This window comes from Eutrigla gurnardus (assembly GCF_963514095.1).
Source record: "Eutrigla gurnardus genome assembly, chromosome: 1".
NCBI classification, from domain to species: domain Eukaryota; kingdom Metazoa; phylum Chordata; class Actinopteri; order Perciformes; family Triglidae; genus Eutrigla; species Eutrigla gurnardus.
In genome coordinates this window covers 15,401,395-15,415,598 of record NC_139915.1, presented here as the reverse complement: position 1 = coordinate 15,415,598, position 14,204 = coordinate 15,401,395, and positions in this window count along the sequence as shown.

Sequence of the window (14,204 nt, the reverse complement as noted above, 5' to 3'; positions counted from 1 at the left end):
TTTCTGAAAACCATACTAAAAATCATGCTATAGACGTACGTTTTTGATACACTGCCCCCTACAGTTTGGGAGATATTGATTGCCCACACATAAAAAGATTGGTCATGCCGTGATTCTGCATCAGGTCAGGTACATGCGACCGGGTTTTAGATGGGAGGCTGTCGGAGGGAGGTGACAGGTCACATACATCATGTGGTTATTGAGGGCTACAGAGTACCTTCCCCTGAACAGCTCTTGGCATAATTGCAGAAGTTCCCAGTCCAAAGCATGCTACTAAAATCTAAAATGTGGACTATTTCCAGGCCAGACCTTGTCCCCATCAGCGGTGGAGAAGAAAACTATCTGGATATGACTCATGCAACAGGCCTGGGAATTTTGTTCCTGCCTCAGAGGAAATTCTTAAGTGGTAATTGCAGCAAGTTCTCTTAAATCATGCCAACTTGCCACTTAAGAATAAATCTGTTCATACAATTGGTTCCACTCATCCTTCAGCTAAAGTCCATCTAGATGGAAGTGACCTGCAGCAGGACTCTCTATGAGCTCATTACTATCAGAATGAGTTTTAAGTGTGTGAGTGTATAAGTGTGCAGGGGTGCATCCAGCTTTGGATGAGGTAATACTTGTTTTCCACAGGATTTTATGAGACAGTGCTGGGTGGACCTAGGACCCTCTGGGGTTATCCAGGGACTTGGTCATGGACTTGGAAGAAGATGTTTTAAAGGTAAATGCATCAGTCTGTAGCAAGTTCAGAATGTTGTGCCTTTGTTTTGTTTTGTTGTTTAAGCATTGAGCATTGAATAGATATGAATGGTGAGTAGTACACAGCAAAAAGTCACACCCACAAAGCATGTAAATTAGATAAGGTTTGTATCTCTGGATGGGTGCCTTCCTGCATGGAAGAGAGGACATAGCTAGCACTAAGCACCAGTCCAGATGGGCGGTGAAGTCCAGGTAAGGTCCAGATAAGGGTTGCTGCACCTTCACCTGGGACCTTCTAAGCTGACTGACAGCCGGTCATACTGCGTTGAAGGAAATTTGCCCAGCAAGGACCACAAGGGGAAACTCCTGCACCAACAGACAACCACCCGCCATACTGAATCCTCAGGCTGGGGTGGGCTGGATGTCACACTGAATGTCAGATCACTTTTGTTTCATTTGCATTAGACTACACAATGGTTGATTGTGATTGGATAAAGTTGGAACATGGGAGAATCACTGTATTATTATACTACCTGAAAGACCGGGAACAAGAAGTATTGTGGTAAAACAGCAGCAAGATGTTAATGGATCATCTCTTGATCTCAAGTTGCTTTGGTAGGAAATCAATATTGATTTAATTGACAGTTCCCTGTGCCTGGTGAAAGGATAGACACTACTGTTGTTTTTGACGGCCTGTTTTACTTTTAGTTTTAGTCTAGTCTTTGTCTCAAGCTATCATTTTAGTTTTTATTAGTTTGACTAAAAGTCTGAGCATATTAGTCTTATTTTAGTCAGAATTGTCCATGACTATTTTTGTCTAGTTTTAGTCTACGAAAACTGATGACATTTTAGTCTAGTTTTAGTCAAAGATTGTATTAAGCCAAACCCATTTCACAATTCAAACAAGGTTATCTTATTATTATATTATTGTTAGCTTATAGACTCAAGAATACATCGATTCCAGACACAGAAGACGCTCTGATTTGAATTTACAACATATTTATTTTACCAACCAAATATGTTATTGTCACATGACAAGCATTTTCGCGTCTCGTCTCGTTTTCCTCACGTGATAAAGGTTTGTTGAAGACGATATTTAGTCACAATTTTCATTAAAGAAAGCAACACTACCCAGATACACATTTAATACAGTATAACTGTTAAAAAAAATACAAAGTATAAAATAATGCCAATAAATATTAGTAATATTTATTGGCATTGTTTTATACTTTATATTTTTAGACTTATTTGACTCTTTCTTTCCTCTCTTTCTCTTATGTAGCAACTGCAGCTGTACAATTTCCCGAGGGGTGATAAAAGTATTCTGATTCTGATTTACCACAGATATTTATGAACAAATATAAATAAATGCGAACGTGGTCCCAAACTACGGATAGCCTACAGATCGCGTCTAACAGGATGTAACTTTTTCTATGACTTTCTGTCAAATTTTCGAAGGCCAATGGAAACTGTCTGACTGGAGCGCAGCTTTTAAGCTCCGCCTCCTGCTGCTCCGCTGCTCTCGTCTAGGCTTCTCTTCCAGGCGAGGTGCAGTTCACCTCGAACGAGCCTAGTTATAACGTGACTTAACGAGATGAAACGTTATAACATTTCGGGCCCTAGTTTCATGGCGTAGCGCAGGGCGGCGGAGGGTGGCGGAGCCGGCGTAATGCAAGTTTCGACCCACGCAGCCTTGCGCACGGTCAGTTTGGCAGTTTGGTGGATCGCCTGCGCCAAGATGGGTGTGGCGGCGCAGCAGTGGGAGGCGTCACAGATTCAGCTTGGCATAGCGGAAGTTTCGTGGCAAAAAGCCTCGCCGAGACTTCGCCGAAAGCCCGCCAGCTCCAACCTGGTCTACTCTCGGCACAAGGCGCGAGGCGCAAATAAAGTCCATTCATTCAAGGCGAATTACAGCTGGCGGAGTGGAAGTTTGGCTGACGGCGCGGAAGTTTGGCTGACGGAACGCAGTGCGCACACGTCACCGAGACCTCACAGGCAGGTTTCCACAGTTCCAGGCACATTTAAATGCAATAAATAATCACAACAAACACTATTTAATGCAACTAATTGAATCAACACGTGAATTTATATCTATATAGATTGTCCCGTCACATCTGACGTCAGATCAAAGGCGGATGGGGCGCGTAACGGAAACTCAGCCTCTCGGACCAAAACATCTCCCTCTCTCTCTCTCCTGGTTTTTATAATATCAGCATTGTTATTATTATGATACGCACGCACAGCGCGTGGTGGGAGCGCCGGCGCTGCTTCTGTCATCGGGTTGTCAAGTGACGGAACTTGCATTGAACCTCCCCTAACGCATTAAAGGTGAGGAGAGGAGCTCATTTGATTGGTGAAGATCTGAATCGGCTGTATTAATCCCAGTCCACGCCTCGTCTCCTCCTCGTCTCCTCCTCGTCTCCTCCTCGTCTCCCACTCACGCCTTCTTCTCCTCCCTCTTTCCCACTTGCACCGGTGGGCGAGACGGGAGGTGTGCCTGCGCGAGCCTGCGCGGTGCACGAAACTTGCAACGTCCAGGCGGACACACCCCGTCGGCATGGCGCAGGTGCGCTGAGTGCTGACTGCGCCTGGTCTACGAAACTAGGGCCCTTCGTCTTGCCTCGTTTTGGTCAATGAAAATTAAAACACATTTTAACATAGTTTTTGTTTTGTAAACCACATTTAGTCTTGTTCTTATTCATCTACAATATTGCATTATATATTTAATTATCGTTTTCGTCACATGACCAGCATTTTTGTTGCGTCTTGTCTCGTTTTCCTCAGGTGATAAAGGTTCGTTGATGATATTTCGTCATAATTTTAGTTAACGAAAGCAACACTAATCGACACTAGTGTAATTAGGTAAGTAGTAGTTAATAGGCTAAATCATGGAATCTGTGAAGTGTTATTAAGTTAATCTTCATCACATGGATCAATTCAAACAGCCGACCATGCAGAAAAGTCATCAACCACTGAATGATGGCTGCCTGTATGACTCACACTGGTGTTCATTCTGCTCCTCAAGAAGGTTATATGTGTCTGTGTGAACGGGATACAGCTGGCTTCCAAATGGCCATAAATAACTTTGCTTAATGTGCCTTTGAATCGTACATTAGAGTGATGACCACCTAAATTGGACACTGCTGCTCTGATAGTATGGGGGTGGGAATCTCTGTCAAGATTTTATTCAGAACGGACTCTCAATTCAATAATTGCCGAGTTAGTAAGTAAGAAAAGAGGACACGATTGCCAGGCCTTTAGACCAGTTCACCGTGTGCCAAAACTCGTGTCTTTCATTGACTGGTTTACAATATGAAACGTAACTGGAAGTTAAGCTAACTTGTCAGGATGAAGGTTACCGTGATTACATGAATGTTACTTTTCTGACCGCCACTACTGGTTGAATAGCCTTTGTATAAAGGTTTCTATAAAAGGTCTTTTACTGGAGAAACTTAACTTTATTCACAATGCTGCGTGCGTGCAATCTTAACAGGTCAAGTTGTTTTCTTTGATCAGAGTTCGTTAGAACTTCTGTGCATTGGTTAAGGCAACAGTTTGGATTTTTTGCTTGGAGTTTGGAGAAACAGACAGTATCAGTATGGGAACAAAGCAGTACTGCTGTGGACAGGGGCAGCAGCAACATGTATCTAAGACACCTAAAAATACTTAATATAAGTTTTAAGTATATACTATATTTAAAATATTTGGTTGCCATCATACAGCACTTTCCAACAGGGAAACAACACAGTTATCTAAGCTCTCTTCAAAGATAGCACACTCCTTTGAAAGAAACCCTAATTTCACCTCACAGAACATTGAAGTTGCTGGTATAACGTTGCCTCAATCGATTAGTTTGATTGTATTATTGTGTGACTTTGGTGTTTTAGAGTGTTAGACAACAGAAGCACAGCATTACTGTTTTTGTCCACATGAAGCTAAAATGCTCCATTCCGCACCATTTGTGACAAAACTGGTGGGTGTATCCACAGTACATTGTCCAGGTGCTGCACTGGGCTCTTGCACGAAAGCTCCGCCATTTTTCCTTTTGGTTCAGAGTACATTAATAATGTATAAACATACGTTTTTGTTTCAATATTGCCATTGCTTTTGAATTGCAGAAGGAGAGAGCTGTGATTCTAACAGGATGCAAAAAATGTTAACCGGTCGTTTGATCATTTCCTTTGTAAAAGCTGATATTTTGAACATCAATTGTAGAAGGATTCATGAAATGGCCACATGTTGAATTACTATGAGATGGAGAGTAGCAACATTGACATACATTACTCTACTATACTTTAAATATTTCAATAAGTGGTGTTTCTGGTATTTTGTCCACTTCTTGTTCATGCACATGCCCTCTCCTTTCAGTTAATGGGATTTTATGATTGCAATTGCACTTCTGTCTGCATGTGTTTGTGTCCTTATCCACGGTATCCGCCGTCTCATTTGTCCTGTCTTGTGTATTCCACGTTTCCACAGCGTGTGTGAATGTGTCTTTGTGCCGTGTTGCATCAGCGTGGACCTCTGGAAACAGGCTCATCATTGCTGGGTAAGAGGACATGGTGGTGGTGAGAGCAGACGGAAGGTGGGGCAACAGGGTACGGGGAATGTGGATACAATCCTAAGTGTTAGTGATGGACTAGACAATGGAAGGTGATGTAGGATTTAAATCAACTCTTTCCCCCCCTTGGAGCACTGGGAGGCTGATGGGAGAGGAAATGGCTCTGTGATGCTATCCACTGAAATCCTGGAGCTCCGTGTGTGTGTCTCCTTGTGTCTCTCTTGTGTTCTCTGTTTCTCTTTGTGGTGTGATGAGAGACTACACTAAGAAATGTTCCTCCAGAAGGTTGATGATTGGATCCTCTCACAAAGACTTAATGAGTCTTCCCTTAACAGCTAGTTAAGGATGCTTTTGAGCCTCTAACTTCAGTGGAAGACATTTCCCAGTGGGAACATGCGACACAGTGTGAATATGATGGCAAGGACCAAGCATCCACTGTCGCCTTTCCCTGTCAGCATGAAAACCTGTTAGTCAGTTTTAATGTCTGTCTGTGAACTGGGCTCTCAATGAACCTAATCTTAGTGAAATCCTCCCCTTCATCTGCTCCACTGCTCCCTCCCTCCCTCGCAGACACTTACACTGTAAACTAGGAGCCATCTCCAAATTTCTGCAGTATGCATCATCCTGCTCTACACTGCAGTTGTAAGTCAGTTATTTGCTACCCAACAGAGGTGTTACAACATACAGTAGTCCAACACAAGATGACTTCATCTCTGAAAAGAAAGGCTCAAAGTCGTTGTGAGCGGATTGCACGGGAACTTATTTGCCATTTTATGGAATAACTTATATGACACAGCATTAGATACTGTCAATGCATGGTCGGACTGGCTTTGCATAAAAAGTGTCTAAATACAGTATATGGATGTTGCTGTTTAATTATGGGCCTTGCTTTTTCGCCTGCTTTAATTAAAGTGCTCTTATTGGTTCGATTGTGCTAATTCTTACTCTCTGAGCTATTGATTATTTTGCAAGTGGGTGTAAAGGTCCTTTAAATAGTGGAAATATTTGTATGATCTTGCTTTGACGAGCAGCCTGAGTGTGTGTGTGTCTGTGTGTGCGTGTGTGTGTGTGAGAGAGAAAGATGGCTCCATGATATATTTGTAATTAAACGATGTGCTGCAGCAGTGAGTGCTGACCAGTAGGATCACAGAGTATGAATGTGCGTGTGTGTGTGTGTGTGTGTGTGTGTGTGTGCGTGTAGGATGGGAAGAGAATATGATAGATGACTTGGCCACTTGTAATATCTCCATACCAGAGGGAGCTATGTAACATTAAATATGGTCACATATGATTATTAATGTAGGACATATTAATAACGGGAACATGCGAACAATACAGATGAAGCTGCAGTTGTGTGTCCCTTCTTCCCCAAACAAACAATGAGAAGCAAATGAAACATATAACTTATGTACTGGCAGGTGGAAATCTCCTCCTATCCCTCATTAAGCTCAATGACAATGTTTTGTAGCTACGTTTTTCTTTAGATTATTTTTCTTACATATCTAAATAGCCTTTTGTGCAAAAAACAAAACAAACTATAATAGAATATAAATTTAAGGAAATTAACTATGCAGGATTATTCTACAAAATGTCAGTGGGCAGCCGTGCTGATGCTGAGGTGCCCTTGAGCAATGTACATTAACATGACACCAGTAGAAGACCGGTTTGCTCGGCGGCTTTCAGGATGTTTGGAGACTTTGTAAGACTCGAGTAAAAATGGGACTGCCTCCTTTTTTGCAGCAGCAACAGAGACAGCATGTCTATGTATGAGAACACACACGTACTCACACACACAAAGTCAGACAGGGAGACGGAGTCGACACACAGCTGTATCTGTAAGCACAGAGATCTGAGTAACCCTTGCTGTGGCTTGATCCTCTCTCCCTATAGGAACTTGTCTGGCTTTAGCCTCAGCCTGCCTGAGCTTCTCATGGTAAATGACACACATGGCTCAGGGCTTGCTCTCGTTTTCTGACATGCACACACTCATGCAAACGCTTAAGCACCTTTGTGTGTGTGTGTGTGTGTGTGTGTGTGTGTGTGTGTGTGTGTGTGTGTGTGTGTGTGTGCGCGGCTGCTCAGAGTCGAGGCAGACTTGGGTTGTGACAGCTGAGTCTCAGGAGAGGTTGTGCAGATCAGGGCTGAGCTGAGAACCAGGGCCTGGCTGTATTAGAGGGGGAATTACACGACAGCAGCCCCACGTGAGAGTCTTATCTCCTGGCTGCTGCTCTTCTCCCACAGCCCCTTCCCCCTGGAGCCCTCGGGGGAGGATACATATCTGTCTGACTTACCCACTGACTGTCTGTCTGACTTACCCCCTGACTGTCTGTCTGCCATACTCACTGTCTCACTTAGCCATTGCGTGAGTGTCTACCTTATCCACCGACTGTCTGTCTCTGATTCAAGCCCTCTGTATACTGAACTATTTTGGCTGTCTCAGATGAGTTTACAATCTTGAGGAAAAAATTAGTGAAACCATGTGACAATGTCGTGATTGTAAAATAATGATTTTATCTGCAGCTCAGCAGCCTGGTTTTTATTTGATAACAATAAGAGACACATTGGAAAGGGAGAGTATAACATGCTTCAATGGGTCACAGGTCAGGCTCCAACCTGGGCTCAGTTATTTGTAATTTATTTTAGTTCAAGACAGGGACAATGCACAATAAGACATTAATCTTGTACAACAAGAAAATATGCATTTTACCAGGTTGTAGCAAATTGCTATTTTCCACCTGTCCCTCGAGGAACATATTAATAAAAGAACAAACTGAGCAAAAAAAAAAAAAACAATAGAACATGGGGGCCCCAGTTCTACTACTCTGCCAGGTGAGCTATCTTAGCTCCCAGACTGAGAAGCTTTTTTTTTTTTTACCCTTATCTTGCATGTGAACTGTTTCCAACATTCCTGTTGGAGGAGAAACTGTCGATAAAGATGAGTCTGATGAGTCTGAAAAAACTCAAAATAACTATAGAAAAAAAGTACATTTATCCATGGGACACCTTATTATTAGCACCAAGAAAATTAAAATATACAACTGTAAATGTTCTATATTACTTGTTGTACATTCAATGGAAAGTACCAATACAACAGGAACACCTTCAGACTTTCCAGATTCCAGCTGGAAACCTCAAAAAGTTTGAAATAAATTACTGTAATGTTCATTCAGGAAAAAGGAAAAGCGAATGCTGAACCTGTACACAAGGGACACAATGACATTTAGATCGGCCCACTGCACAGATCAGGGTGCATGGCTCCCCCTTCTTGAAAATGAGTCACCATGGATGAATTCTGTATGCTTCAGGCTTTACCCAACGTATATCTGACTGGTGGGCTAACTTACGGTCCCTCTCCGTCTGCCAGGAGAATGTCATACGCGCAGTGATACAGTAAGACTGAGCTGTTTACACCAGGGTTAACGGCGAGGACGGGTAAGTGTGTGTGGATAAAGTGGGCATGCACACACACTCACACACCAGCAGCACTCACTCATTCATCCCACTAGAGTGCTTAGTGTTTCACCTTGTGCTAGCTGGCAGATGGTGATGCTATGGGCAATCACACTGCTTTATGAGAGCTAGAGAGTGATTAAATGATGTTCCCATACAACAAACTGCATTGTGAATTATGTTTCAAGGGAAATATATTTTGTCCTGCATTATGTTTACTTTGACATATTATGCAGTCGACAAATATAAACATATTTGTTAGTGGACAGGTCCGGAGACTGCTGTTCGTGTCCTGTTTGAACCAATAACTTTACCTAAACATAACCAAGTAGAAGTGATTTTTTCCAAGTCATTTTAAGCCAAACATTTTTTTTTTTTACAAAACCTAACAAAGTAGTTTTGTAGCATTTTTGCCAAACCATTATGTTTTTTATAAACCTGGCAAAGTCGTTTTTTTCAGCATTTTCACGTGTTTCAAACTGTGAATTCCTCGAAAAGTGAGAGTGCAGTTTAGTCATACAGGAAGGTGATTTTGTAGTAGTGGGAGAGAAAGAAATTACTTCCACATAGAGAGTTGTGTACAACAAACCAGAGCGACTAAGGTGTAGAGTGACATAGTATTTATTGTAGAAGTGAGCCAGAATTCAGAATAAAACAAATATTTGTAGACAATAAAGGTGTGCTCTACTTTCACAGAGGCATGAGTTGACGTGGACTTGTGACAATGAAACATTTCTTTTCTCAAAGTTCTCCATTTTCTACTCCCATCTGCATCCACTTAGAAAATGTCAAATAAGCAAGGACAGGCCAAAACCTGGGACATGGCAAAAGGCCTTCTCTGATAAATCAAGCATAAATCACGCTCCACACAGCTTTTAATGAAACATGGACCTTTCATATAGTTAAAGGGGGTCAAGCAGGGTGCAACTCCGGTCACTTCAACACACTGCCAGCCGCCGGTCTCATGCTAATTTTTAAAACATTTAGACGTGTTTTCATGGAGATCCGTAGCAAACATTTCTTTATCATACTTGTTTTTCAATTACTGACAATGTTTAAACTAAGCTGCCCATAGGTTGCAACACATGGTAGAATTAAATAAAAACAAATCTCAAAACATGATTAATCCAACTTAAATATTTTTTATTATTCAGCAAAAACAGAATGTGTTTGTGTGTTTGTGGTTGTGCCCCATTGTCCCCCTTATGCTGTTTTTTATTTAGCAAAAAAATCAATCTCATCATGGCCAGTTACTAGAAGAATTAAATTAAATGATGGCATTAGATAATAAACCTTTATGAGCATCAATGAAAGTAAAAACAAACAAACATATTATTCTAAACTCAGCTCATGTGAGCGTCAGACTTGAACGAGAGGCCAAAACAAGCCATCAGCTGTCATCAGATTGTGATTTAAATGTAGCTAAATCCTGATTACAGATGCAGAAGTACATGCTATTACCATCTTATCTTTCAAGCTGAACCCCACCTACTTCATAATAGTGCCAAGAGCACAAAGAAAAACACTTTTTTTTTTACTTCAATAATGTAGACTCACATCATTAATACTAAGATGCTGGTTGAGAGATATGTTTCCAGGGCCTTTAAACACATTCTTCACTCTCTCTCTTTAGTTTAGTTTACATCCTAATCCCAAAATTGCATCATGTATGTGTGAACAGAAAGTGTTTTATAAATGTAATTCTTTTGTGTGTGTGTGTGTGTGTGTGTGTGTGTGTGTATGTGTGTGTGTATGTGTGTGTGTGTGTGTGTGTGTGTGTGTATGTGTATGTGTGTGTGTGTGTGTGTGTGTGTGTGTGAGTATTTGAGTATATTTTGGGGCAGCGTGTATGTTGCTATTTCATGACAGGAGCGACAGATGAGTTCCCAAGTCCTGTGGGTCATGTGCTTTAGTGGCTGGCATACTTCCTACTGCAACATGACAATGGAGCCTCAGTGGATAAATCAGCATCTCGTCTGCCTGGAAACAAGGGCTCTGGAAAGTGGCCCAGATTCCTCCACACTGGTCCCTGATTGGTCCGGATCAGGTCCACTTTTTATCTTGCAGGTGCAACATCTTTTTATTCATTTGAAAGGACAAAGTTGTCTGACATGCTGTCTATGCGTGTGTGGATGTGTGTGTGTGTGTGTGTGAGAGAGAGAGAGAGAGAGAGAGAGAGAGAGAGAGAGAGAGAGAGAGAGAGAGAGAGAGAGAGTATAGGAAGTTAGATAGATGTGTACTTTGAGAAGGCATCTTAAACAAGAAGTTGCAAATCCAAACACTGCATTTCTGGGTATTTAACTGCCTAAAATGTATACCTTTACCCCTTTACTGACAATTTAATTGTGTCAACATTTATTAATTATATTACTTATACCTGAGATCTTTTCTGGTCTTGTACCAATTTTTTTGAATTAAAAGTAAAATTGCCCAGTATTCCTTTGCACAAACTGTATTTGAATAGACTGTATCAACTCCTGAGGTTACACTTAAAATGCTGTCAAATGTTACGAAGCCTTGATTACTTTCTGAAATTAAAGATCTCAGACATTTTCTATGTGCCCTTTGTAGGCTATTTCTCAAAAAGAAAATGTTTTGGGCAAAAAAAAAAAGCAAAATGTATTATATCTTTTGAAAAATTGGAGCAAAAACAAAAGTGTTGCGTTTATATATATTTTTTTCAGTGTATGAAGACGGATCCCTTTTCATTTTACTTCTTGCGCCGCCATCAGGCCAAAAATTCCCTTCGTCCATTTTTTTTTCTTCGTTTGGTTATTGCAAATGTTATGCTAAATGTTATGTGTTTATTATTACACATGCTTCACATACACATTAGGATTGTCACATAGCATGCTAGCATTAGCAGTTAGCTTCACAGAGCCGCTGGTTTGGCTTGTCGTAGTTAAGAGACAGGGTTGAAACAGACAACAATTGTTTCTTTTAACAATGACCAAGCAGTTCAAGTTGCCTAAGCTTACCTAGACATTAACCCTACCGTGTGGGTTGTTTCAGCGGGCATTGACAAGTGCCCTATTTTCTTGCTTAGAATGGAATGGTTTCTTTGTTGTTTTAATCCCATCCATCAAACTGACATCTGAATTAAGAATAGAAACACCACCAAGTTCTGTTGTATTTGGGTTGATTGTGAAATGGGTTCAATTATTTGCTGCACTAGAGTAACATTATTTTAAATAAATGAACACATTGAGCCAGCTGTCTGGGTGAAAAAACGTCAAGCATGCTCAATGAAATACATTCCTTGACCCCTGCCAATTTGGCATTCAACACTCCAACTTCAACACTGTTTAGGCAATATTCAGAGCAAAAATCCAGTTGCTGTGGTCTTGGGAGCCCTCAATTGTACCGATTTACCATACGTCTCTATTTCCTAGGCAGAGGATGGTGTTGAGCATTATTCAATAGGCGGCTTCGATATCAACTGAGTCGTCTGGTGCTCAGGGTCAGGGATGATATGCGCCATCTCTGACATGATAAATGTGTTTTCCTCCCCCTGCTCACACCTACTCAAAGAGAAACATAATAACAAAAGTTTTCCTCCAAACTGAGGAAAAAACTTTCCTCGGTGCCCAAACAGCTCCTGTCCTCTTTCTCTCAAGACAGAGAGGGAAGACGGGGTGATTTGGGGGGGTGTCTGATTGCTATGCATTGTTTAGTTTCTTTCATTAATGCTGGGTGCCAGTCGAGGGCTACAGATGAACAATAGCTGGGGCCCTAGGCGTGGATCAATAGCAGATTGCTGATAGTGCCCCGTCCATTCTCCCCACCAGATTACATGATAAATGGGTCGGTCCATACACAGTGACAGGCCCAGGGCTAGCAGGACCCAGGTAAGGCCCTGCATCTCCTGGATACCACATCCTGTATGTGTGCGTGTGTGTGTCTGTGAGTGAGAGAGAGACAGAGTGCATGTCTGGGTTGAAATACAAGTGTGTATTTTCCATTATTGGGTGTTTATCTAAGAGCACGTGTGTGTATATGGGTGCTCACACAAATGTACTGTTTTCATATTTGCGAGTGTGACTACTGGATGATATTTGTACGTGTGAGTACGTTTTGAGTACGTTCTGTGTGTGAGAGTGTACCTGAATTGATACAGATGACGTTGCTGCGGTTGCTGATGTTTTTATTATTGTGGTGTGTATATGCTTAAGTTGCGTGGGTTCACAAAACACTACAAATGAATATGCAATAAACCAGACAGAGAATGCAACTCATGGACAAAAAGTGCAGACATACAGACATACACACAGACAAAGACATAACTTGTATCCTCACATTTTCCAACTTTCATATTTGTAATTATTACCTATAATACAAATCAAATGCTATAAAAAGCCTATCTGGCCATATTTTGCAAAAATTGTGAAAAAAAAATAGTCTTTCATTTAATGATCATCTACAGACCAAAATATTTACGTTTCTAGTTGACACTTGTACACTTGACATGTAAAAATATTTATCAACAAATGTATAAATCACTGTTGATCTAATTGGACAGCAATACAGCGAATCTCAGAATTATCAAACATTATGGCAATACTGTAAGGTTAACATCGTGTCAGTGGACAGGGGAAGGCTTTGAGAACAATTATCTGCATACTGTCATGCTCCCAATGACAATGCAAATGTTAACCCTCTTAGTTTAGCTTTTATCCTGCCAACCTAGGCGAAGGGAATGGTATACATTTGGCTAACCTGACCTGTAAATTTTTTACACAGAACCATCTGAGAAGCCATCATTGCAAAAACTGGAAAAGGACGGGCAATTTGAAATGACTTGGCAGGTGATTGTCCTGTCCAGGGCGTACCCTGCCTTTGCCCAATGACAGCTGGGATCGGCTCCAGCCCCCCTGCGACCCTAAATACAGGATAAGCGGTAGAAAATGGATGGATGGATGGATGGCAGGTGATTGGATGAACCATCTGTCAATCAAACTCTTGCCGAAGCCAGTCGGGAGAAGAGCGAAAGAATGATCAAGGAAACCCTTCAGTGTTCTTTGCTCATGATGAATTACTCTCCAGCTCTGATAGAAATGATACTATTGCAGCATCTATGCTAACTATGCTAAACCAGAGCCGCCATTGTTTTGAACAAACAGTTGCTCCACACCGCCAGTAGCTCCTCACAGGATGAAGATTGGCTCGCGGTCTGGTTTACTGGACACAAATGCATTACTTGAAGCTTGACAAGAAGGATTTCGGTGTTATATGTGATGCCATGATTCTCATGCAATCAAGTGATCGCAGGAATGCAGCTGCCCTGCAAAGAATATGTCTGGTAGGTATATATGAATTGAGATGATAGTCTCAATCAGCAAGGTGAGGGTGATGTAGATACCTATACAAAATGGCAAGCCATCAATGCAATCCATCCAAGAAAAGTGACAAATCTCCACAGTCAGTATTCATCCTACAAGGAATGTCTGTATAAAAACCATCTGTAAGTTGTTGAGATTAATTTTGGACTAAAATG